The 25936-nt window shown below is 39.8% G+C and overlaps 1 long non-coding RNA gene across 1 annotated transcript; it reads left to right on the top strand.

Moving 5' to 3' along the window:
* Positions 1-1152: 1152 nt before the first annotated feature.
* On the top strand, positions 1153-20009 carry LOC118613746. The gene is made up of 3 exons (XR_004955776.1): positions 1153-1431; positions 1557-1646; positions 19781-20009. It is a non-coding gene; the product is annotated as an uncharacterized LOC118613746 (long non-coding RNA).
* The last annotated feature ends 5927 nt before the right edge of the window (positions 20010-25936 follow it).

Genomic DNA, 25936 nt, shown 5'->3' with positions numbered 1-25936 from the left:
TGTTTTGCAGCTTGCTTTTTTTCCACTTACAAACTGTTTCGAAGGCCTTTCAAAGTTGGCAGTGCAGGTAGCTTTACCTCACTGTCTTCTAACTGATACATAGTATCCCATTGTACAGAAACACCAAAGATTATTAAGCTGGGTCCTGATTAATAAGCATACAAATTGATTATTATTATTTTCTTATTGTTACAAACTATGAGCCAGGAAACATTCTGGCATATACCTTTTTCTGCACATACGCAATGGTTTCTTTAGGGAGAAACTCAGAAGAGATATTATTAGGGCAAAAACTATTTTTATTTAACATTTTAATTTATGCTACCAAACTGCCCTCTGGAATGTCTGAATCTAGATAATGCTCCTTATGTACTTTTTAAGAATTGAACATATCCTAAATCCTTTACTCCAGGAGATAGTGATACACTCTCCATTCCCCTGAGAATCATTGATTTATACTTTAGTATGAATACAATCATCGTGTTTTCTCGACCAGAGAAATCTACACTTAAAGGCTTCTAATTATGGAATAAAGTACATTGTTTTCTGTTGAAGTAATTTCAGGCATTGGTGAATAAGGAAGAAGGTATTTGGGGGTTTGCAAGTTCTTCTGTGTCCTTGAAATTATTCAATCTTGGTTGTTTGCTACCCTGTGGGGCATACAAGATACCTTGCTCTCTTTCAGTCCTCCACAGCTGGGAGGAGCTATGGTCCAGAAAGGGAAGACCTCAGAGACAAGATATAAACTCTTCCTTTTGGTTCCTCTTTGCAGAGGACTATCGTGGACCTGACAGAACACAGGTCCACAAGACCCATGGGAAGGACCCAGAGCCTCTGGGAACAGACACCTTTCCAGGAGCACCTGAGAGTCTCAATAGCAGAGGAAGGGTGGGATCAATTCCATACCAGGCAGTCAGGCTGTAGATAGGATATTAGCTAAGGGGCACAGGCTGAGGCTTTCTGAAGAAGAGGCAGGAAGTCAGAGCATGTGTGCAGGAAGTGGCCTATGGCCAAGATAGCAGCATTGAGCTGCATCCGTCCTTGTGGGGTGCTGGTCACATGCTTCAGCCACATGGGCTGGCTGGCTCAGAAGACTTTAAAGTTGTGCATATGGGTGGATAGGGGGTGGGGTGAGGCAGGACTGTAGAATAAACTAGAATGTCTAAAAATCTCATAGCGACTCTGAGAGATGGATCTAAATGTCGACCCATTTAGCAGATGAGAAAGCATGCTCAGAGACAGCTGAAGAGTTCTAGTGGGCAGAGGCATAGTAGACAGAGGCATGGTTTGCATTCAGATCTGTCCAACTTAGAGACTCATGCTCAGCCCCCGGGAGGAGGCCACTACAGATGTCTGTTCACCTGTCTGTCCATCTTGGGGACTGTGTGTGAGGTTTCCAAAGGTACACAGTGGATCTTCAGTTTGTATCTGGTGAGTGACCAAATGAATGAATGAACTTAAGCTGCTTCCTACCATGAGGAGGTGCCACCCGAAAGGGTGACAGTTAAGAGGTCTGCTTCATCCCTGAAATTCTCGCCTTGAAATTTTTCTAACAGGGATAGTGCTCCCCATGTGAAACTCAACTGTGAAACATCTCTGTATTCTGACCAGAGTGATCAATCTGGTGTGTGAGAAGAGGAGGGAAGGTGAGTCTGCTGCGCCTGAGGGTGTTCAGCTAGGGTGAGGGTGGGAGGCAGTGTAGTGAGGTTCTGAGCACAAGAACAAATGTCTTCTCCTCCCCGGGTGTGATAGGTATTCATCCTCAAACAACTCAGCAGCTTCTTTCTCCTTTTCTTCCTCTTCCTGTGCTTGTTTTTCCCAGCTGTCATCGCTTCTGCTCGTCTTATGTTTACTATATGCTACATACATTGTCACCACTTGAGCATTATCATGAAGAGAGAGTAAGTCTACAGATAAGGAAATTGAGGCTCTGGGGAGTAAGTACATTTCTGGGTTCACACGGATAATAGACTGCATGAGCTTTCACTCTCCCTCCCACCTAACTATGAAAGTGTAGAATTCACTTGAAGATTTGAAGATTCCAGCTTCTGGGAGAAAAGGGGTCACTTCTGTAGAGCAACCGTCACTACCTAACTATGATGAAATATATTTTCTGAGAAGATCTCGGCTGTACCTTTGCTTTAAATCAAATTTATGGCTCAATGACTGCATGAATAAATGATAACATCAAATGTTTCATTATAAATCCTTCATGCATGCATGTGTTTCCAGAAAAGAGTTTGCTTTTGGTTTAGAATAGACTCCCAAAGATCAGAAACTAGGAAATTCCCTTCAAGAGAACTAGAGAATACTCATGAATTAGAGTTCATCAGATTTGGAGGGCAGGACATTGGGTTAGAGTTGGCCCTCTGTTCCATTTTGTTAGGTGCTAAGGGGTAACAACAGCTTTCATTTTATAGGTGGCTTTCTCTGGGCCAGGCCTGATACACATGTATTTTACCTCATCTTGACCAAACTCCTGCAAGATATATATTATTCCCCTTCTTTTACAGATGAGAAAACTGAGGTTTGATATGAGGTTTGAGGTGTGGTACTTCACTCAAGGTCACACAGCTAATCAGAGTGGAAGCCAAAATTTCACCAGGTCTATTTGACTCTGGTATGAATTTTATCCAACAAACCTCAAAGTTTCCCTAAAGTACTGTTGTTGCTTTATGCCTTTAGTATAATTTCAAACTCTTCATATGAATGAGGGGTAAGTAGAATGAAGAAAACTAACATTTATTGTCTACTATGTACTTTTCACACATTCTTTGTTTTTCTATATGATAATTCTGTGAAGTAGATTATGGACTTTTTTCATTACAAACCTAATTGCTTCAATGAGAAAAAGGGTTAGAGGTTAGAGAGTTTTAGACTCGCCATTACAAAGCTATTTTTTAAATGTATATTTCAATAATGAAGGTGATTTTTAGTCATGATAAATATAAAAGCCATGAGTTGAAAGTAAACATCACCAAGGAAATCCTGAACGGCATATTAAAACCAAACCTAAATGAAAAGGTTCCTGGCACATCAAATTGCATTGTATTTCACAACTTTGAAGTACCAGAAATCCTTTCTATCAGATAGATGGAAAACTACGTGATAAACAATCTGCAAGCTCCTAAGCTGCCACACAACTGATTCCCCTTATATCCGAGTGTAGGCCTCAGCCATGAAAAAGTGATAATAATTGTCTTCATGATGCAAATCATGCTCTCTAATCAATGAACTTCCTATATTATCCAGTATGTGTGGTGAAAACTGGGACACCCATGTTACTCTCTCCCCTCCCTTCAATAATTTGGTCTGAGACTTGCTTGGGCTTTTTCTGCTGCAGCTGGCTCAACAGATCCCCTCTCCCTGCTAGAATCAGACTGCAGGCAGTGGAGAGACAGAGGCGGGAAAAAGCTCTGTGGGCAGCTTGCCACTTCCTTCTCTGCCTTTGACGTTTGGTTAATTCCATTCCATTACCCTGTGTCTGTATGAGTTTTAACTGAAATACAAAACCAAACCCCAAACTCTTTCCCTCTCTGCCCTCAAGATAATATGAGTAAATGGTGCAGAACTGGCCATCAGCTACACCAATAACATCTTGAAAGTTTGCTCTGAACTGATTAGAAAACACAATGTCTGTACAGAGAATGGACTCATTTATTACATTTCCCCAGAACGTTGGCGCTGGACTGGGCTGGTGAGCAAAGCTCACTGCAGAGAAAGGACATGATGAGGAAAAACCCAGCATACCCAGGGACACACAGGTTATGCTTTTCTGCTCAGCAATGAATTTCCTTTGACTCTGCTAAATTACAGCAGAGGCAGGATAACTCTGAAATGGAAACAAGGTGGCTGGTAGGCCCTGGAATGGGACATAGATCAATCTTGCAGATAACAGCTAAGCACCAACAGCGTGGTGGTAGCAGTGCGCATGGAGCACTTGAAGGACTGGAAGGGGATTCTAGTTTCTGTAAATTATTTCTCTACTTCCTTCCATTGTTCTCCATACTTTTGGTTAAGAACACACGCTGTTAACTTCCATGTGCTCTGGCCCCTTTCTTTCTCTGCCTTCATCCTGTGCCTTGCCTCCCTCATTCACTAAGCTCTTCCACATACCAGGCTGGTTCCGGGCTCAGGGCCTTTATCACTGTTGTCTTGTTGCCTAAATTGCTCTGTCACCAGATCTCACATGCCTGCTCCTGATCATTTAGCACACATCTCAAGTCACATTCTGAGAGAGGCCTCCTGGTCTTTTCTGTTTCTTTTTCAGCTTTATTGAGATTAAATTGACAAATAAAAATTGTATATATTTAAGTATACAGCTTAATGTTTTGATATACTTATGCATTGTGAAATAATCAAAATCTAAATAATATATTCATTTTCTACATAGTTATCATTTTCTTTTATTCTTTGTGGTGAGATCACTTTAGATATACTCTCTTAGCAAATTTCAAGTGTACAGTACAATATTGTTAACTATAGTCACATTGCTGAAAATTAGATCTCCAGAATTTATTCATCTCACATAAATGAAATTTCATACCCTTTGACCCACATCTCCCCATTTTTCCCCTACCCCTTAAGCCCCTGGAAACCACCATTCTACTCTCTGCTTCTATTAGTATGACTATTTTAGATTCCACATGTAAGTGACATCAGGCGGTATTTGTCCTTCTGTGCCTGGCTTATTTCGTTTAGCACCATGTCCTCTAGGTTCATTCACGTTGTTGCAAATGGCAGGGTTTCCTTCTAAGACCAAATAATATACCATTATATACGCACACCACATATTCTTTATCCATTCATTCATCGATGGACATTTAGCTTGTTTCCACATCTCGGCTATTGTGAATAATGTTGCAATTGACAGGAGAGCACAGATATCTCTTTGAGATCCTGATTTCATTACCTTTGGATAAATACCCAGAAGTGGATTGCCTGATCATATTAGTATTTAAAATTTTAATTTATTGAGAAAACTCCATACTGTTATCCACAGTGGCTACACCAATTTACATTTTCCCCCAGAGTGCATAAGGGTTATGTTTTCTCCACATCCTCCCTAAAACTTAGGTTTTGTCTTTTTGATAATGGAGGCCTCCTGGTCTTGACTACTTGATGTGAGCTACTTCCCAATCTCTGTAATTTTACTCTTTATCTTTCTGGAACTTATCAATATCTGAGGTTTTCTTGCTTCATTTCTTGTTAGTCTTATTCTTCTAGAACATAAGCTTCTTGTCAGTAGGTGTTACGATCAGTTTGTTCAACATGTACAATTATCTTCTAGAACAGTGCCTGGAACATAGGCAAAGCCCAACAAATATTTGTTGAATGAATGTGTCTGTGTACAAGGTTAGATGATGGGGCTCAAAGTTAAGAAAGAAATGGGGCTTAGAGCCGAACTGATCTGGGCTCTGAGCACTTCCCTCCTCTCTGCCCACTAGGCCTCAGGCACTCCACAAGGCCTCCTCCTTTTGTGTAGTGTGGGTGGATGCTTTTTCTGATGATACCTCTTTTTCCTGCTTTTGCTCACTGGCTCCATCTTGCCTCCATTCATCTGCATCTAGTTCTTTTCTCTGCTCATCGGTTCACACCATTTTTGAGCCTGTTTTGCTTAGGAAATTGCCTGCTGTTTGCTTTTGCTCCCAGTGCTACATTGTCCACTCTCCCACCCAGCCTGGCCACAGCCAGTGGCCTCCTGGTTTCCTGGGAGGAGAGTTTAAATTTCTGCTCTCAAGGGGCTGATTGTCTAGTTGGGAGGGTAGAGAAGTGAACAGAAAAGTATCGTTTAGAGGGCCAATTGTGATCACAGACATAAGTTTGGGGTGTTGGGAGAGCAGAGTGGAGGACCTCAACCTGAATTGTGTGTGGGAGAGTCAGGAGGGCTGCCTGGAGGAAGTGGAATGGGAACAGAGTTTTGAGGGAAAAGAGACTTTTTTTACTTTTTAAAAATTTATTATTTTTATGGTGACATTGGTGAATGAAAAAGAGACATTTTGAAGCAAAGAAAGTTAGGAATATGTGTTCCAGGCAAAGGAAATAGCACATAGGAAAAGATGGAAATGAGAGAAAATGGAATCCTAGAGAAATTTCTTCAATATGATTAGAATTAAAGGAAAGAGTAAATCTGAGAGAGGCAGGATTTCGGTCTTAACTAATTAGAAAACACAATGTTTCAAAAAAGATTAAATTCTCTATTACATTAACAAAGAATATTTGAGGAGTGTGCTGGTAGATGAAACTTGAGAGCCTGGTAGGGGTGATCGTGGTGGGCTTTGAGTACCATATTAAGGATCATGTAGCTTATTCTGAAGGACCTGGGGAGCCTCTGAAGGGTTATTAACAGAGGAGTGGTATGGTTGAATGTATATCCATAAGTAAAAATCTACAGAAACTGCTACCACAGATGTTATCAGGTATTAAGTAAAGTAAAGTTTCAAGGTCATACAATTTTGGAAAAGGTGGGCTAATAGAAGTGGAATTTTTTTTTTTTTTTTGGTGTAGAGTAGGACTTTTCAGAGCCTCTAATATACTAATGAGCCATGAGAAACTCCAAGAAGGAGATTTAATGTGAAAAGTTACTCAACTTTGCCATGTCACATTTTTCTAAACTCTCTAAAACATAATTGATCTGACCTTAGGGATCCAAACTCATTTAAAGTTGTTGCTCGCTTTCTTTTTATTTGCTTATTCATTATGTTAGTTTTCCATTGCTGCAGTAACGAATTGCCACAAACTTTGTGGCATAAACCAACACAGATGTATTATCTTCAGTTCTGCTAGTCAGGAGTCAGACCTGGTCGTGTTGGACTAAAATCCAATTTTCCGCAGGACTACGTCCCTTTCTGGGGGCTCTAGGGAAGGATCTGCTTCCTTGCTCATTTGGATTGCTGGCAGCTGTTAGCTCTACATGGTTGGAAGACTGAGACCCTAACTTCTTTGCAGGCCTCCTTCTTTGGAGGGCTGTTCTGGTTCCGAGAATCTCCTGCATTCCTGAGCTCATGGCCTTTTTCACCTTCAAAGCCAGAAGTGGTGGATTGGGTTTCTCTCAATTTGACCCTCTCCCCCTTTTTCCTCTCTTCTCTGATCACAACCAGGAAAGGCTTTCCATTTTTTAAGAGCAAATGTGATTATACTGGGATCACCAGATAATCCAGAATAATCTTCTCATATCAGTGTTATATCCTTAATTGTATGTGCAAAATTTCTTTTGCTGTAAGGTAACATTGATTGAAACTAGAGATTAGGGTGTGGACATCTTTGCCGGGGGACGGGGATTGTTAATCTGCCTACCTCTCCCACTCTCACTTCACAGAAGAGTCACATTTCAAGGATGATGACCATTTTCCAGAGAGAGAAAGTAAAAGCAAGGCTAAATGTGTGTAGTTCTGCTTCTTTTCATCTTATAAATCTTATTGTATCCTGTAGCACTAAGACTCTTCTTTCATTGTCCATCTTCTTGTTCCAATTGGATGTAAATGAGCCAACCTTGTCTCCTTTTGGATTATTCGGCTGAGATGTCACCTGGGCCCCTTGCCTCTTGGAAATATAGTTGAATCTGATGGAATCCCACTCTTTTGACCTGCAATGATCCAGAGCCCTCCCTATCATATCTGCAGGTTCCCATCATTGCCTTGTCATGTCAGCTTTGCATCTGCAAGACGCCACTCTACCTTGCTCCGAAATACCTGGACGTACAACTCTTTCTTCCCTAAAAAGCCACTCACTTCAGGCCCTTTATGTTTTTTTTTTTTTTTTGTGGACTTTAACTGACAATTTTGGGGTCACAAGGAAGAATCAGTGTTGTAGTCTCCTTCCATCTCAGTAGCTCCGTTTGCTTTTTCCTCTTTTCTTTGCTCCCCTCTATTGTCCCTTTGCAGCCAAGAAATCTCCCTAGCAGTCTTACCTGAGATCATTTTGGCAAAAATGGGAGGTCCCTTTTTAGATATAGGCTAATGTATTAAAAATCGATTTCTGGATAATTGAAGTCCAGTGGTACAAAGGGCACTGCAGAGATTTACTGTATAATAGATATCAGCATTGTATGTGTTTCACATTCCAGAAGTTGATCTTGAGTCCAATGACCAATGCCAGATACAAGTAGGGTGGCTTACCCTTCAGGGAAGGTCACTGTCTTTTCCATTTTTTCATACTTATGTCTAAATCAGTCTATGTGAACTCCATCTCTACAGTTACATTAGCACCCCCACTTCTGTGTGTCAAGCTGAAAACACAGTCCACAAAATAGAGAAAACCTGAACCAGTATAAAAGAGTGAAAGAGCAAAGCCATCCTTTCACATCTGGAGTATTAAACAGTTCTCACAAGCAACTACCTGCAAGGTGAACCACTCTTAAAACATTAATTTGATGCAGCTACTTAATATCTCTTTGATTTAAGTGGCATGGAGAAGGCAGTGGAATGAGTGAAAAAAATGCTGGAAGTCAGCAGTCTTGTCCCATAAACACAGGAGGCATTGCACAATACCAGAGATAAGAGGATATAAATCAGTCTCCTTCGGAAAGGTCATGAAACCAAATCAAGGAAAACACAGTTCACTTAAATTTGGTAAAATGTGGTGAAGCAGCCCTGATAAACTGGTGAGGGCGTGTTTTACAGTATTTGTCTAACAGTTTTTGGCAAATTTGTCAGCGAATTAAATAATTTGTGTTTTGGAGAATTCAATTTCTCTGAATTGGCTTTTGGCAAATTTTCTAGAGTCTACAGCTTCAATCTCAAATGGCTTATTAAGGAATTTCTTTTGAAAAAGTACAATGCAATCCTCATAAAGAATTCCTGTGAATACAATTTTTATCTATTTCTTTAAAAGCTAGTTCTTCTACCATTATTTTCTTTGTTAGGTTGAAGATTATCCTGGGCTTTAGCTTTCCTGATGAAATTTCTTTGGTGTCATTCCCTAGGGACATTCACTTCCTGTTCTCTGGGGGTGCTCACCCTGGTGAACCTTGTTAATTTCTAAGATATTATCCCCTATTCTCCTTCAGTGGGAGACTTGGAATTTTATGATAAGAATTTAATTTCTTTTAGCTTTCTACTTGTCTTGAGCCATAGGATCATATTTATCTTTTTAAGTAGTAAAAACATCTCTTTCCCAGAAGCCCGGAGTGGATCCTGCCTTTGGCTGGCTTTCCAATCCTTTCCTATCAAGGACTCCAGAACGATGTTGTCAGTTCTTCTCAAGGTCGCCATCACTTGGACATCACAGTCTGTTTTTCTTTGTCAGTGGGAATTAGGCAGCCTCATTCTTTGTGGGTTCCTCTATCTTCATTGATACAGCTTCTGTGGACTGCCAAGAGTTGATCTAGGGCTGAGCTTCTTGCTAGCAGGCGACTGCCAGTTTGGATCCCCTCCCTGTCCTGTCTGACCCTGAGTGGTGTAAAGAACTATACGGGGAGTGTCTTTGTCAGTGTTTAGGCTGAGGGACCCTCTGATAAGGAGGCTTCTTCATGCCTCTCCTTTGTTCTCACTGTAGCCTTCATCCATGTTTCTGTACAGCTGTCTTCCTTTTAGAATACAGTGTTACCTTCTCTCTCTCCTATCAGACATGCTTTGCACAACATTGAAGCTTCCATTGTGGCCCACCCTCCCCCACTGAGTTTTACTGGTGAATAGAATGTTTTTTAAAAAATTTTGTCTATAAATTTCCTTCACTTCATTCAATATTTATCGACTGCTTATTGTGTGTCTCCATTGCTGTGGAGACACAAAAGAGGGTAAGCTGAATTTCGCTTGAGGAGAAATGATGATCTCAGTGGGGACCTGAGATGCACAAGGGACTCTGAGGTGCTTAAAACAGGAATCGATTAAGACCCACAGGCAAAAGCATAATATGCATTGAGGGCTTCAGAGAAAATATAACAAGCTGAGTTGGAGGATTATGGAGGCCTGGTGGGAGGGGAATTTAAACTGGGCCTTGAATGAAGGAAAGAATTGGAATAAACTAAAGATGAAGAAGGGCATTCAATAGGAAAGGGGAGGATGGCATGAATAATCTTGCAGAGGCAGAAATAAGCATGTTAGTCCCATGTGAAAGACAGTGATGGGTAGGAGTGTACTAGTGGACAGAAAGCAATTTGGGCAAATTTTATAAGCTGCTCTTCATAATGATTTGGTAGTAGTGATGATTTCATCAAAAATATAAGCCTTTTTTGTTGTTGTTGTAATTCTTGGTACCATTTGAATATAATTAGAGTTGTTTTGCAAAAATGTGTGTCCTTGAGACTTTTTTGTTTTTCAGAATTATTTTTTTCTCCCATTTTTCCTTTTGTATTTAACATTAATTTTAAGTCATTTATTCCCTCCTTTATGGTTTTTATAACAGGACAATTTGGATTACTGAAAATGCCTAATGGGATTAGCTAGAAAAGTCTGTTAGACAGAAACAAATGCACATATCTGCATAAAAAATAGTCTGTAAGGATACACTCAGATTCTTTATTGATGATCTTTGAGTGGGCAGAATTATGGGTATTCTTCATCTTTTCTTTTTGCTTGTACATATTTTCATATTTCTTGCTTTTGCAAATGGAAATCAACAACAAAAGTCAGTAAGCAAAGAAGTTGAGAAAATATTATCTGGACTTTTTCAGGGGCTGGAGTTCCTCGATGTAAAGTTTTAAATTTATTTAAAGCCCATTACATCTGCTCTGCAGCTTTAGCCATGCTTTCAGTTTCATCCATTGTTTGAAGGACTTAAAACTTACATTCTTGCCAGCTTGCTTTCAGTCAAACTGTTTTCTGCCCAGTCACCAGTCACTAGTCACCAGGGTTAGTGATGGACTACCTGGGTGGCAGCGAGGTAGGCACAGAGCAGGTGGTTGGTCACCTCTGGGATGCCACTTGAAGGTGCAAGTTTTTTCTGTTCAGCCATAGCAGCATTCAACCTCACAGTGCATCAGAATCACCAGGAGAGTTTTCAAAATCTACAGTTGCCCAGAGACACTGATCCATCACTATTTGCAGGCATTAGTATTTTTAAAAAGCCACCTGGATGATTCCAGTATGCAGCCAGAGATGAAATATTCATCCCACTGAGCTAAAATATTCCTATTGACCCATTCTTCAGCCTCTCCACTGGCTCAAACTATTCGACTTTCTCTTGGGCATTTTTCTCAAAGTGTGGTGCAGAGACCTCTGTGCAGAATCATTTGGAAAGGCTGCTCAGCATGCAGGTCTCTGGGCCCCACTGCAGACCCACTTTATCAAAACCTCTGGGCACTGGATCCAAGAATCCGAATTTTAATAAGCTCTTTGGTAATTCTTTTGAACTGTATTTGAACTGAAACCTTGAGAGCTACTGTTGTCATGTGCCTTTAGCTGGCTTTTCTTTCTTTCCAGTCTCATCCTGTTCCTCTGTAGCATATGGATTTTGTCATTTCATCATGGGGTTAGCATCTCTATAGGCCAATCTTACATCTAGTAACCACTTTTCTGCTAGAGACAGATTATAATGTAATAGAAAACTGTGCAAATTGGGTGGAAAGATACAATTTTTTTTTAGATTAATGCATCCATTTTATAACTGAGCCTATTACAGGTATATATTTCTCCATTATAAAAACAATACATATTTATAAAAAATTGGAAACACAGAAAAAGAGAAATTGGAACAATAAAATCACTCATATTCCCACTACTCAAAGACAAGAATTGTCTACAGTTTTATGCCTTAATTTTGGTCTTTTAAAAACAGTATGTCTTCTTTTTTTTTTAAATGATCATACTCTTGTAGAAATTAGATGTGGCGGCCTTTATTTTCATAGACTGACTTTAATTATAGAAGGTAAGCTATAACGATATTTAATTAGAAGCCTGTGGACTTTCACTGTTGTGTTACAACTGTCTTCCTCAATAAGAGAGGGGGATATTCACTTAATTCCCCTCGAAAGGTGAAAAAAGAGCTGGGTGGGCTTTTCAGTGAAAAGATCCTTTCCCATGTTACTAGAAGTTAATGAGAAGGGAGGCTGGTAAATTTAATGGTTTAGTCACATAGACTTGGAAACCAGGTTTATTGTCGAAAATTGTATCAGGCCATTTAAGTTATAAAATAAGTTGATTAGAGGAAATTGAATTTGCTAACTTAAGCTGTAAAATGACCTCACTAGCTGTGTGTTAATTTAAATCACTGATATGTGTGTGTGTGCATGTGTGTTTATATATATATATATATATATATATATATATATATATATACACACACATACTAAGTGGGTCCTATTGGTTGTGTATTCTTCAAGGCTTGGTGATTTATTCACAGAAGCAAAGTAATTGTAAAAAGGAAAAAATTCTATAGCTCTAAACAACAAAGTTCCATTTCTTGTTTATGCTGCATGTCTATAGTGAGTTGGAAGAAGGATTTGTGTCAGTTCCTCTTCACTCTGTGGCCCAGGGTTCACCATTTCAAAGATCTTCAATTGACAAAGCCAGAGGAAGAAAAGACAAACACATCATCTCTTTGTTTGTTTGTTTTTATTTTTTCCCACTTTATTGAAAATAATAGACAATTAGTTGTTCGTATTTACATTGTACAATTCAATGAGTTTTTTTCAATTATAGTTGGTACACAATAATATATTAGTTTCAGTTGTACAGCATAGTGATTAGAGATCTATATAACTCATAAAGTGATCACCCCACTAAGTCTAGTACCCCTCGTCCCCCTTATATATTTATTACAACATTATTAACTATTTTCCCTATGCTACACTTTATATTGTCATGCCTATTTTGTAACTATCCATTTGTACTTCTTAATCTATTTCCCATTTTTTGCCACCCCCATAACCTCCCTCCCATCTAGTAGCCCTCAAAATATTCTCTGTGTCTATGAGTTTCTATTGTTATTTTTGTTGATTTTGTTCTTTAGATTCTACATGTGTGTGAAATCATGCGATATTTGTCTTTCTCTATCTGACTTACTTTATTCAGCGCAGTACTCTCTAGGTCCATTCAGGCAATATCTTTTTCCATTTCTTTACTTTTCATCTGTGTAAGTCTCTTGTAGATCTCGTTTTCTTATCCATTTAGCCACTCTATCTTTTGGTTGGGGCACTTGATTCTTTTCCATTTGAGGTACTTGTTCATAGAAATGTAGTTATTACCATTCTTTATTCCTGTTTTTGATACATGTTTTTTTCTTTTTAAAGAAGTCTCTCCAACATTTCCTGTAATATTGGCTTGGTATTGATTAATTCCTTTAGCTTATTTTTGTCTGGAGGCTCTTTATCTGTCCTTCGACTCTAAATGATAGCTTTGTTGGATAAAGTATTCTTGGTTGTAGATCCTAGGTTTTCATTATCTTGAATATTTTTGCCAAGCCCTTCTGGCCTGCATAGTTTCTTTTGAGAAATCAGCTGACAGTCTTATGGGCACTTTCTCGTGGGTAACTAACTGCTTTTCTCTTGCTGCTTTTAAGATTCTCTTTGTATTTAACCTTTGGCATTTTAATTATGATGTGTCTTGGTGTGGGCCTCCTTGGGTTCATTTTCTGGGGGCTCTCTGAGCTTCTGGGGTTGTATGTATATTTCCTTCACCAGGTGAGGGAAGTTTTCCATCATTATTTCTTCAAGTAACTCTTCAACGTCTTGTTCTCCCTCTTCAGGTGACATGGATGTTGTTACTCTTAATTTTATCCCATAGGCTCCTTAAGCTATTATAATCTCTGTTAATTTTCCCCTATCATTCTGATTGGGTGCCTTGGCATCTCCATCTTCTATATTGGTGGTTTGATCCTCTTCTTCATCCACTCTGTTGATTCCTTCTAATATACTCTTCATCTCACATAATGTAGTCTTCATTTCTGACTGATTTCCTTTGGCAATTTCCATTTCCATTTCCATTTTTATGTTTTTTATCTCCTTGTTAAGTATTGGCTGAGTTCATTTACACTTCCCCTAAGTTCATCGAGCATCTTTATAACCAGTGTTTTGAACTCTGCATCTGTTAGATTACTTGACTCCATTATTTCTGGATCTCTGTTCTCTTCTCTCATATGGTTTCTGCTTTTTTGTCTTCCCACTTTGCCTGCTTTACTGTGTCTGTTTCTATGCACCAAGCAAGCTCCTAAGTCTCTCAGTCTTATTAGCATGGCTTTCTGTAGTAGGTGTCTAGTGGCACAGTCCTGAGAGGGGCTCAGTTGCAGACCAAGTTTATCCTGGCCTGTGCCCCTCCAGGGTCACCTGTTAAGGTTCAGCAAACAATCCACAGATGCTGTGCTTATAGTTTCCTTAAGAAGCTATGTCAGAAATCGAGGCCAGTTGCCACCAGTGTGGGTCTTGGCTCTGCTCAGCAAGGAGCACTGGACTCACCAAGGACACAACTGGATGAGGCTTGGGGGGTCCTTGAGTTGGAGGAGATAGTTTCAGGAAAACTTCTAGGAGGAGCGACCTCTGTTTTCCAGTTGATAACGTCTCAGCTATGGCGGTGCTGTCTTCGCACACTAGGAGCGCAGAGGGTTCAACAGAGGAACAATACTGCTGGGCACTCCTGCCTGGGAGAGAGCCTTACCTCTGGCTCTGGCTCCGACAACTCAGTGTCCTCTGCAAGTTCCTCGTGTCCCCTGTGCAGCTGACCAGGCACTGGTGCTCAGAGCGAGCAGGTCCATCGCCATGAAAATCCAGTCATGGACATGGCCCCTTTAAGAGGCATCTGTAGCTGCCGGCTGCTATAGCCTCTGTACTCAACCGCTAGGGACTGGGCAGCCTCTCGTCTTTACCCACTCCTACCTTCTACCTTTGCATGGCGATTAATTATTTCTCTCCCTAGTTGTAATGCTCCTGTTCATCTAGATTCCAAGTGACTTTTCTTTCTATTTGCTCTATGTTTCTGTCACAATTTTGATTTGGTCACAAGGGGTATGAACAAAGCCTCTATCATCTACACCATTTTCTTCTATCTCCCACATCATTTCTCACATACTGATATTTTATGGGCTATAGCAAGACATGTGGCCACACAGACCTTCAAGTGGGAGGGTCATAATCTTCACAATACTTGGAGACAAAGTGGACCAGAGGATGGTGAGTGGCAGTTTGTCGCTATACTTGGGTCTCACTCTATCTCTGCAGACTGTGAATAACTAGAGACTGCTGCTCACAGATTTAGGTCCGGCACAGTGCCAAGCTTTTTTATTCATTTGTAGGTCATTTACCATTGTTTCCTGTCTTTTTTATTTATGTGTTAAACATTGTCCTCTCTCTATCTTTTGTAAAATGTCAATACCCTCCCTTTTAAATCATCCCATCAGAAACCTCAAGGAGACTCTGGGCAAGTGTCCATGAAAGCAAAGGATGCCTGAAGAAAGGGCATGTGTTGAGGGAAAAAGCCAGGTTTTGTTAGCTGAATGTGGCTTCTCCTAGCAAAGTCATGAATAGATTCTATTTTTCCTCCAGTTTTTCCTGAAGTTTTTAGCCCTTTCTATGCTCACCTACCCCACTTCTTCCCCTGGGAAGGTAATCATATTCCAGAAAAAAGAAATATGTAACCATTTCACCCCTGTATATTATGCCTACAGGGACCAGTGACCAGATTTATTTTAGCCAGAGGGCATTCAGTCTTCCGTTAGAGAGAGACAACCCAACTTCTATAGTCAAGTTTATAGGTATTCACTTGGCACTCTGCTAAGACTGCTAGGGGTCTTAGCGAGAGAAGAATCATTGTGGTTCTTGGGTAATTTAAAATGTTCAGTAACACTTTAATTATCTCAAACCTTAAAAAAAGAAAGGCTTTAAATACTTCAGTGAAAGAGTGGTACACTGGGTAATCAGCGCATGCTCAAGTATAATTTAATTGAGTATTTTATATATTTCCATTTTCTTTCCTCTCAGCACAGCAATTTACTTCTTTAACAAATTTTAAGTGGCTGCTTTAGAGTTTGAAATATAGATTTACAACTAATCTAAATATATTTTATTTATTTATTTATTCATTTTTAAAAGTTTTATTAAATTTATTGGGGTGACATTGATTAATAAAATTATATAGGTTTTCAGTGTACAATTCTATAATACATTCTCTCTATATTGCATTGCGTGTTCACCACCCCAAGTCAGGTCTCTTTCCGTCACCATATATTTGACCCCATTTACCCTCTACTTTCCACTCTCATACCTTTTGGTAACCGCCATACTGTTGTCCGTGTCTAGCAGTCTTTATTTGTTCATCTTGTTTGCTCATTTGTTGCTTTCAGTTTTATATCCCACATATGAGTGAGATCATATTGCCATAAATATGAAAATAATACTGTATTTTAAAACAATAATATATTGCTTTATGAGTAGTGCAGGTACTTTATAACAGAGTATTTCCAATGTTTCCCTCTTATCCTGTATAACATTATTTTATTTATTAATAAGCTCTAATAATTAATATATTTTACTATTATTACTTCAAATAAATAAAGTAATAAATTATTAGATTAAATATTAAAATATTTTACTTTACTTTCAGCTATTCCTTCTTGGATGCTCTTTCTTTCTTTATGTAGATTGAAGTGTCTGATATGTATCATTTTCTTTCTCTCTGAAGAACTTTCAACATTTCTTTCAGGGAAGATCTACTGGTGATGAATTTTGTTTGTCTTATAAAATCTTTTTTCTCCTTAATATTCGAAGGGTAGCTTTGTTAAATATAGAGTTCTAGGTTGGTGGCATTTTTCTTTTTACTCCACACTCTCTTGCTCATGTGGTTTCTGATGAGATGCCTGTGCTAATTCTTATACTTGTTCCTATATAAGAAAGGTGCAGTTTTTTTATACATTTGGAATCAAAAGAAAATTACATAAAATCCATTGGTTGTAAGTTAAGGTGGCAAAGAAAGCAATCCTATGATTGGATAAAAAGTAAAAGGGAAAGATATGCTTCTTTTACATTGAGGAGTACTGGATAGTTAACATTTAACATTAATTATGGCTAGGGATGGTATACATGCAATAAAATCATGTTCTACCTTGAAGGTGGTTATGCCTCCAAAGAGTCTGTAAAGAAGATTATTTTGGCATTTCAAAGGTGTGTTAATCTACATGCACAAGAACCATGGACAGGGCTTGCATAAGAAAAGATAAGCCTTTTAATAAAGAAGTTATAACTGGGGCATGACTACCCACCATGACCTGCTCAGTTAGGAATTTATCATTGGATCACTCTGTGAGGTTACTTTTGGTCATTGAGCTTGTCAGATTTATTATATAGCTCCTTTTTTCATTCACAGATATTTATCATGCCTGGAATTCTCCAAATGGCCTAAATCTGTGGCTTAGTATTTATCATTAATTTTGGAAAAGTCATAGCCATTATTACTTCAAATAATTTTTTCTTGATTATATTCTCTTTATCTGATATTTCAATTATACATTTGCTGTACCTTTTGAAATTGTCCCAGAATTGGATTTTTTTTTTTTTTGGTTTTGTTTTTTAAATTCTTTTTTTCTCTTTGCACTTCAGTTTGGGAAGTTTCTCTTGATATTCTTCAAGTTCATTGATTTTTTTCCTCAGCTGTATCTAGTCTACTAATAAGCTTACCAACAACATTTCTGTTTTAGTGTTTTTGATTTCTAGCATCTCCTTTTGATTTTTTCTTAGTTTCTATCTCTCTGTTTACATTATCTATCTGTTCTTACATGTTGTCTATTTTTCTCATTAGAACCACTAATACATTAACCACATTATATTCAGTTCCCTGTCTAATAATTCTGAAATCTGTTTCATATCTGAGTAGGTGTCCGATGCTTGTTTTCTCTCTCCAGACAGTGCCTTTTACTATGCCTTATCATTTTATTGTTGAAATCTAGGTATAACTTGCCAGGTAATAGGCCTTTAGTGTAAGGGTTTATATTAATCTTGCTAGGAGTTGGGCTCTATTTAGTGTTTGCTATAACTGTAGAGCCAAAAGTCTTCAAATTCCTCTAGTTTCCTTGTTTTTATCACCTCTGTTGTCTTTGGATTTCCCTAAAGACATCATCAAATAGAATCTGTGTCTGGCTCTTTCAGTTGTAATCCACTGTTGCTACAGTGGAAGCCTGCTGGCATGGCAGAAAGGAGTGGAGAAGGGGTACAAATAAATTTAAATCCTTTTGTTGGCCTATGTCCCTGGATTGTGACCTTCACAAGTATTTCTTAGCTTCTCCACTCCTTAAGTGAGACAGTAAGGCTAGAGAGGCCCGAGTTGATCATTTCTCCTGGAGAGTAGGCCTTTTTTTATGAAAAATGTTTCAGTCTCTTTAAAAATTATGACTTTTCCCCTGCCCCTGCCAAAGACACAAAAAAATCTTTCTTAGCTTGTCATAATAACATGGTGGGGTTCCTAGAAGTAAAACTCATGAGTATGGGTTCCCTTAAGACTATAGCCCCCAGGAGTCTCTCACTCTCATACTTGTCTATCCTTAACCTTAAACAATTCATCAGAGTTTCCACTGAAGCTCCTACAAGTTTAGGGCTGCTAGGGATCCTGCTGATATTGACTGTGACTCTCTAGATTCACCTATTTCTCCAGATTTTGGGATAATGGTTTACTCTGTGACCTTAATTTTCTGATAGGTCCAAGAAAATTCATTCATTTTCAGGTGGTTCACTTTTTTCATGTTTTGAGGATGGCAGTGATAATTTTCAAGTTCTTTGCCTATTAGAATGGAAACTGAAAGTCCCTCAAATACAATTTTCAGCATAAAATGGGAAAAGAAAAAAGTTATAGCAAAATATGTGGCTCTATTTTATTCTTGAAGAAAAATAAATGTATAGAACAGATATATGTATTTATATGTTTGTATATCTGTGCATGAAGTTACAAAGGAAGCATATCAAACTGTTAGCAGTAGCTGTAGCTATCTTTGAGGACTGGGAGAGAGGAGGGGTGGGGGAATTTTCCCTGTTAAATTTCACAATGGATGACTTGAAACATTAAACAGGTATTACCTTAATAAAACCAATAAAAAATAAAAGCATTTGGCAGTATGGGAGAAGCAAAGGTATATAGTTCAAAGGAAAACAAATAGGGTAGATTGGGTTACTGACTAGAAAAAGTGAAGATTGCAGGTGAGATTGAACAGTGAATTATAATGGTAACAAGTAGCTTTTACTGACAGCTAGTTATGAGCCAAGCCCTCCATGAGGGGTTTTGTGTTCACTTTTAATTTAATCGTTGCACCAGTGTGCCTATGTGCATTAGCCAGTGGAGATCCAGAAGCTGATGCTGGGGAAGGAGGTTGTCCTTGGTCTTACAGCTAGGAGGTTGCTGAGCCAGGATGTGAACACATTTTGGGACCCTCCAGAATCCCCTCCAAGGACTGCTGCCAAGCAACAAGCTGTGGAGAGGGGAGAAAAGCAAAGGTAGTGAAAAGACATTGAGGCATCCAGTTAGCTAGGCAACTGGCTTCTTTACCACAGGGGCTGAGAATTTACTTCATGTAAAGAAAAAACGTGTGCTAAGAGGATACAAGGTGGTTTCCACCTTAGCACTAGCACCACCAAATTTTGGGATCTGAAGCATGTCCTCACTCCTGAGTCCTGTTGAAGTGGTGAGGCTTGTCTATTAATTTAAAGTTGTATGACAATGATTTGCCAGTCAGGCAGAAGGAAAGAGGCTGTTGGGTGGAGCACCAAGATAGGTACCTTGGAGGCAGGTCGTTGCTCCACAAAGTGTGGTCCAGGAGCTAGCAGCATCCTGGAAATTGTGGGAAATATACATTCTAGGGTTCCACTGCAGACCTGTCAAAGCAGAAAGTCTGGGGTTTTGACTAGCGATCTGTGTTTTGATTAGCCTTCCAGGTGATTCTGGTACAGGCTGACATTTGAGAACCACTGGGGAAGATGAACGCCTCAGAAAGAACTAGCCTGAAGCCATCTTTAGCCTCTGAAAGAGGCGCAGAAGGAGGAACACCCAGAGGCTGCTCTTGGTAGAAGATGCATGTTGATTTAATGGGTATAGAGAAGAAGCCTTTTGTCATTGGTCTTTTCTTCATTTTAACTTATTTCTTTAGCTTTGGAAAGATGTGAATCTTTTATGACACATTATATATATTTATATCTATGTTTAATATAGAACATTATACATAGTATGATACATACTACATAGTAATACATGTTATATATTATAATAGTATGTGTGTGTGTGTGTGTGTGTGTGTGTGTAGTCTTATAAGAGTCACCTCCTTCCAAAGCTAAAGAAAAGGCTGAGGACAAACACACACACATCTTCAATTGCTTCCCAAGACAGGGAATGTGTTATCCTCTTGCCAAGAATTATTACATTGCCCATCTCACCACATCTTCAACAATAATTTTACACTAAATTTTTATGCCAAAAAGTTTTACTTTGTTGGTTTAATTCATATTTACTTAATTCCCAGTGAAGTTGAATATTATGCCATCTGTTTATTTATTAATTACAGTTCCTCTTTCTAAACTGTTTGCATTATTTGTGCTTTTTAATCAGTTTGTATTAATTTTAGATGTTAAAGATTAACCTTATGTATTTTACTACATATATTTTACTAGGACATGCTCATCTTTTTCTTTTGTGAGTTTCATTCATTTTAGCTTAGAATTTTTTTCTCTTTTATGTTTAACACATTTTCAATGCTGTTTTTGGTTTATTGCTGTTTATATTTTTAAATAATTACTGGTTTTTTTCCCTACTAATTTAGTTTCAGTTTCTCTACCTTCGTGGCTTTTATTTTGACAAGTAATATCTTGGAAGAGATATTAAACAATATCTCGGAAACTAAAAAACATAAGTGTTTATTATTTATGAAAATCCTTCAAAAATAAATATTTTTGTAATGAAAATAATTTTTCCTAATTTGTGTGGTTTTCAAGTTTGGATATTTCTTACCATGTTTTCACAGTCAGAATAGGTGTGGATGAAGAAGACTTGGGTATTAGAATCTGCCCTGCCTCATTCTCCCTGGCTTAAAGGCATCCTGGTGCTTTTTTCTTTGACCTCGTAGAGTTAAGGTGGTGAATGTTACAGCACCTTGGCAGCAATAAATGGGTCATAAAATTGCCAGGTGTGTGTCTGCTTGCTCAGACAGGTTTGGCTACTATAGGATGAACAAAGTTACCCCAATATAGGAAGATCTTGCCCTAAGAAGGGTCTGGAAGTTTCTCTCATTCCCATCCTCAACCCACACCTTGGCTAGGAAGCAGTGAAAGTTTTGGGGAAATTAGGTTCGTGACAGTACTACATTGAACTTAACAGAGAGTGCAGGGAGCAAGTACCCGGGAATGGAGGAGACTGTGGTAGCTGAGGGCTACACCTACAAGTGTCAGGAAAATAGCTTTGAGGAAACTACCCGCTTCTCCCCACCCTCGTGGCCCTAACACACACCCAGAAAACCAGCTCGTATGTGCAGACAGAGATCATAGTTTTTCTCATTTGAACCAGCTGTTCTGAATGGCAGCTGTTCTGAATGGAGCACATGAAAGAGGATTTTATTCTGTGCACATATCCTCAGATGCTCAGAGACAATAAAGGACCTTTTTAACTACAGGTGGAAAGAAGATTTCAGCTGACATTTCCTGCTCTGCTGAGGCAAGGGGCCTGGCCTCCCTCTGTGGAAAGAAAAAGAAAGCTCATTTCCATAAAATGGAAGTTGACCCCTGTATCACTTTTCTTAGCTGGAGATTACTGGAGGAGGCTGTGATGTTTAAATTCCTTTTGGACCCATAGCTGCTGGGGCCTGTGGAAGAGAAGTTCAGTGGAGACAGTGAACATCTAAGATGGATTTAGGTGAGTGAATTGGGAGGACAGGAAGTCAGTCCAGGCTGGAGTTGGGAGGCAGTGGTCAGAAAAATAGGTGCAGTTCCTCTTATCAAAGATTTACCATCTAGTTGGGGGTACCAAATTAACATAGGCAAGACGAATACAAGACAATACAAATGCGATGAAGTGCAATGTGGAAAGCACAGACTTTAGGGGTTTGGCAATTTTGAGACACATGAGGAATTACTAAGGAAGCTTTCATGTTTATTAATCATAGTTTATTTCTGTCTTCTATTTTTGGTAGTTCTGTCTTCCTGGCACAGGGTGTAACTGGTAATACAAGCCCAGGTAAAGAGAGAGGCAGAGAATGTTAGCAAAATGATGCTAATATATATGTAAGAGGAGGCTGAAGGGTCTGATGGTTTTGGAGATATGCCTGAAAGTGTTAGGTTTCGTTAGGTATCCTTTTTCTTCCCTTTTATCTAATTGTGGAACTTGCAGCATCTTCCTTTCTCTCTCTCCAAGGAACTCATGAGTGGAACTCAATGGAGCCAAAGAACGGATACCTAAAAAGAAACTGGGATGGAGGTCAGGGAACAGAAAGGATTAAAGGAACCTCAGAGCCCTGGGGAGAGGGAAAAGTGAGAGGTTCCCAAAGGGAGCAGTTTTTTCTTTGTAGCTGTTGAAAGCTGAGAATAAAGGCTCCCTACTAACGGTAAAAGAGATGAAGGGAGGAGACTTGAAGTCACTTGTACCTCTTGCCACCTTGAATTCTGGGTTGCAATGTATGGCATGAATGGGAAACCTGTGCCAGGCTGGTTAACTGCAGGGTTGGTTGGCAAAAGGCTGAGAAAGAGAATAGCAGTCCCTGAATAGCTGGGAGCTGGCCTGGCACGGACAACTCGGCAGTGGTGTTTTCCTATTGGGCCTTAACCATGTCACAGGACCCTGATAGCAGACAAGGCTGCTCTGTGCCATGATGGGTCTAGGCAAGAACCCTCCATAATCATGTCTGACTCAAAAACAAGAACACTGCTCAAGCTATGGGAATGGCAAATATTCCAATATCCTGGCTATATGAGTGACGACCACATCTTTCTTTCTTTCAATAAGATGTGGCTCCTGCCCTCAGTGACCTGGATCTTATCAGAAGAAACAAACAAGCACATGAGCAGTTCCTATGCAGTATAATTAGTGCTTTGATGGGATTAGCAAGGGAGATATGGCAGCACAGAAGAGAGGCCTTTTACTTAGTTTGGGTTTGAGTAGTGGTGAGCTCAGGACAGAAGTGGAAGAAGATGCTGGCTCATGGAGAGAGATCAGTGTGTACTCGAACTTGGGGTGAATGATGAACACTAGGCTGGAGAGGGGAAGTAGGGCCAAATGGGTAGGACCTGAGAAGACTATATACATTAAAGCTTTTGCACTACTCTGAGATCCATGAGAAGCTACTAAAACTGTGAAATGAGAGTGACAGGGTCAGTTTTGCATTTTGTATGGCTCACCATGGCTGAGGAATGGAGAGGTTATTGGGCGATCAGTTGCTGACATGCAGGTGACAGGGGACAGTGGTCTGCACTGGTGGCTTTGGGAATGCCGAGATGTGTGTGGATCTGAGATGATGGGACTTGGCAATGAACTGGATGGTGTAGGTGAGAGAGAGAAAAGCAGGGGCCCAGGAGGACACCTGGCTTTTTGGCTGTTGTGACTGAGTGAATGGTGATAACTTTTATGGAGGAGGGGTCTGAAGTGATCTATGAACAATTTCAGAAAGAAGGAAGGACAGGTATTTGGGACTATTGTGATGAGGGGGTTTCTCTGAGAGGTCAGAGAACTGGAACATATAAGTACTGACCTCAAGAACAAGGAGACTGGATTAGAAGAGGAAAAATGTTACCAGCAGTAACCAGCAGAAACTTATTGAGACAGTTCACTGGGCCTCAGTTTTCTCATCTGCAAAGTGGAAGTAATAATTTCTACCCTATAGGGCACTGTGAGTATTAAATAAGACCATAGAGAAATCATCTAGCACAAGGCCTGGTACATAGTAAGTGTTTATAGTTATTATTTTCTCATTCAGTTTTTACACATAGATAGGTCTATTATTATAAGTATTATTTACTTTTGGTCTATTATTTTTTGAGCATATAGTAGCTTCCTTCCATATTCCCCAATTCTCTCCTAGTTGTCATTTCTGGTATTAGAGCAAAACCTTACCCTTCTTTCACTCTGAGATATTCCCTTTCTCCCTTTCTTCTCAGTCTTTCCAGCCTTACTTGGGGAGAATCAGAGCCCTGCCTTGCAGTTTCAGTTGGCAGCTGACTCAATTTCTGTGGCTTCTCAGGGACAGGTTCATCAGAGGCCTAAGCCTCCCTCATTTGGAGTAGCCTGTGATTTTTGGCTTTTTATTTTTTTTTTTATTTATTTTTTTTTTTTGAGGTGGCCCTGAGAAATCCCTGTCAGGGAGAAGCCCTGCAGACTGGTACTTGCTTCCTCCCCAAGACCTCTGACTATCTACTCAGGTGCCTGAGTTCACGTTTTTGTTTTTATAGGTGGCTAGAAATTGTCTGTACCCTTGACTGTGGGTTCAGTCTTTCCCACCTGCTCCAATTCTCAGCATCCTCCTCTCTCCCTGGTTTTGGTAAGTGCCACTGTCAGCATGGCTGGGCTCTGGGGAAGCAGCACCCACTTCCTGTTCTTCTTTGATTCTCTTTCTGGCAAGCATGGCAAATGTGCCGATAGTTCTGGCTTCATAAAAACACAGGGAGTTTTTCTACTAATTCTCAAGTCCTTCATTCATACGTAGAAATAAATGTCCAGTTATGGCTTTAGTGTGAACTCTTTCTGAGGATGCTGCATTGCTGCCAAAATTTAATGCTAAGCAAGTAAATATGCCTCCAGGGGAAGGACTTTCAACCTCATGGTCGTCTATGTATCAGTGGAACTTGGGACTGTGAAATCATGGGGAAGCTAGAAAGAGACAGTTAGGAAATCATGAAGGAATAGGACCCAGCTGGAGGTTGGGGAAGAATCAAAAAGGAGAGGAAGACAGTCCCTGTCCTTAAAGAACAAGCTCCAAAAAAAAGGTGGTGGGGCTTGAATGACAGGGGAGCGATGAGTGGGATCAGCAGGGAGCGCTCCCTCAGGCTAATTGACTGACTAGAAAGCATGTGTTTGATGGTGGCAGAAAAAAAGCTCCTGTGGGTCTGAGCTGGACCCAGGAGGTGACTGAGCCTTCTGCGTGGGTGGGAGCACCAGGGAGAGCTAAAAGGGAGGAGCAGAAGAGAGCGTAATGCAAGGCCATATAGATATTCAATGTGTCTGCCAGGCCCACCTGGGCTCTTCCAGTCACATGACTTCCCTTTAGTCAAATCCTGTGAAGCCGGGATGAGATTAGTTATTCACAAGCTTATATTGAGGAGCATCAGAGATACTATATGTGAAAGCACCTGGTAACTAGTGAACCTGTGGCTCCCAAACTGTGTTGTGCATCAGAATCACCTGGAGGCTGTTAAAATACACCTGGCTGGGCCTCAGCCCATTTCTGAGTGTGTAAGTTCAGGGTGGAGTTTGCACTTCTAACAAGTTTTCAGGCGATGCCAATGCTGCTGGTTGGGAGACCACGCTTTGAGAAGCACTGCTGAGAAGGTTGATAGCTGGTGAGAGGGAAATTATTATTTATTTAATGATATTTGTGCTATTAACCAAATTAGGTTTAAATGCATGAAAAGAAGAGAAGGACAACATCACAAACTCTCTTTTCTACTGACTGCTTATCGTACCTGATAATTACACCCTTAGGAATAAACAAATATGGAAATTTCTGATTAATTTAGCACCATCAAGTTTTTGCACCATCAAGCAGAAACAAACAAATTGGTGGCTAACTGAAATCCACTTGAGCTTGCTTAAGAATAAAAGGAGAATTTATCCTAGGATAGAATTCTAGGATAGAGGGGATTCTTCGGAAGCTGGTGGAGTGCACTTGGCCACAGCCTGGCCTCAAGAACAGGACCTCCTATGCCATTAAGACTGTCTGTCCATCTTTTTCTCCTTCTGTTGTGCAGGCCCACCAGATGGGCTTTGAGGTTCTCACTTCTCTTTGCAGGACCTACCACGAGGGTGGGGCTAGGGTCCTCTTGGAGGAGGCAGAGCCTGGGGAAAATTACCCAAAACATTAGACAAATCAGGTGTGACTACTAAAGTGACTGGCATTTGAC

This window comes from Rousettus aegyptiacus, unplaced genomic scaffold, assembly GCF_014176215.1.
Source record: "Rousettus aegyptiacus isolate mRouAeg1 unplaced genomic scaffold, mRouAeg1.p scaffold_m13_p_2, whole genome shotgun sequence".
Classification (NCBI taxonomy): domain Eukaryota; kingdom Metazoa; phylum Chordata; class Mammalia; order Chiroptera; family Pteropodidae; genus Rousettus; species Rousettus aegyptiacus.
The sequence above is the reverse complement of the archived record's forward strand: the minus strand, read 5'-3'. Positions and strand labels throughout refer to the sequence as shown.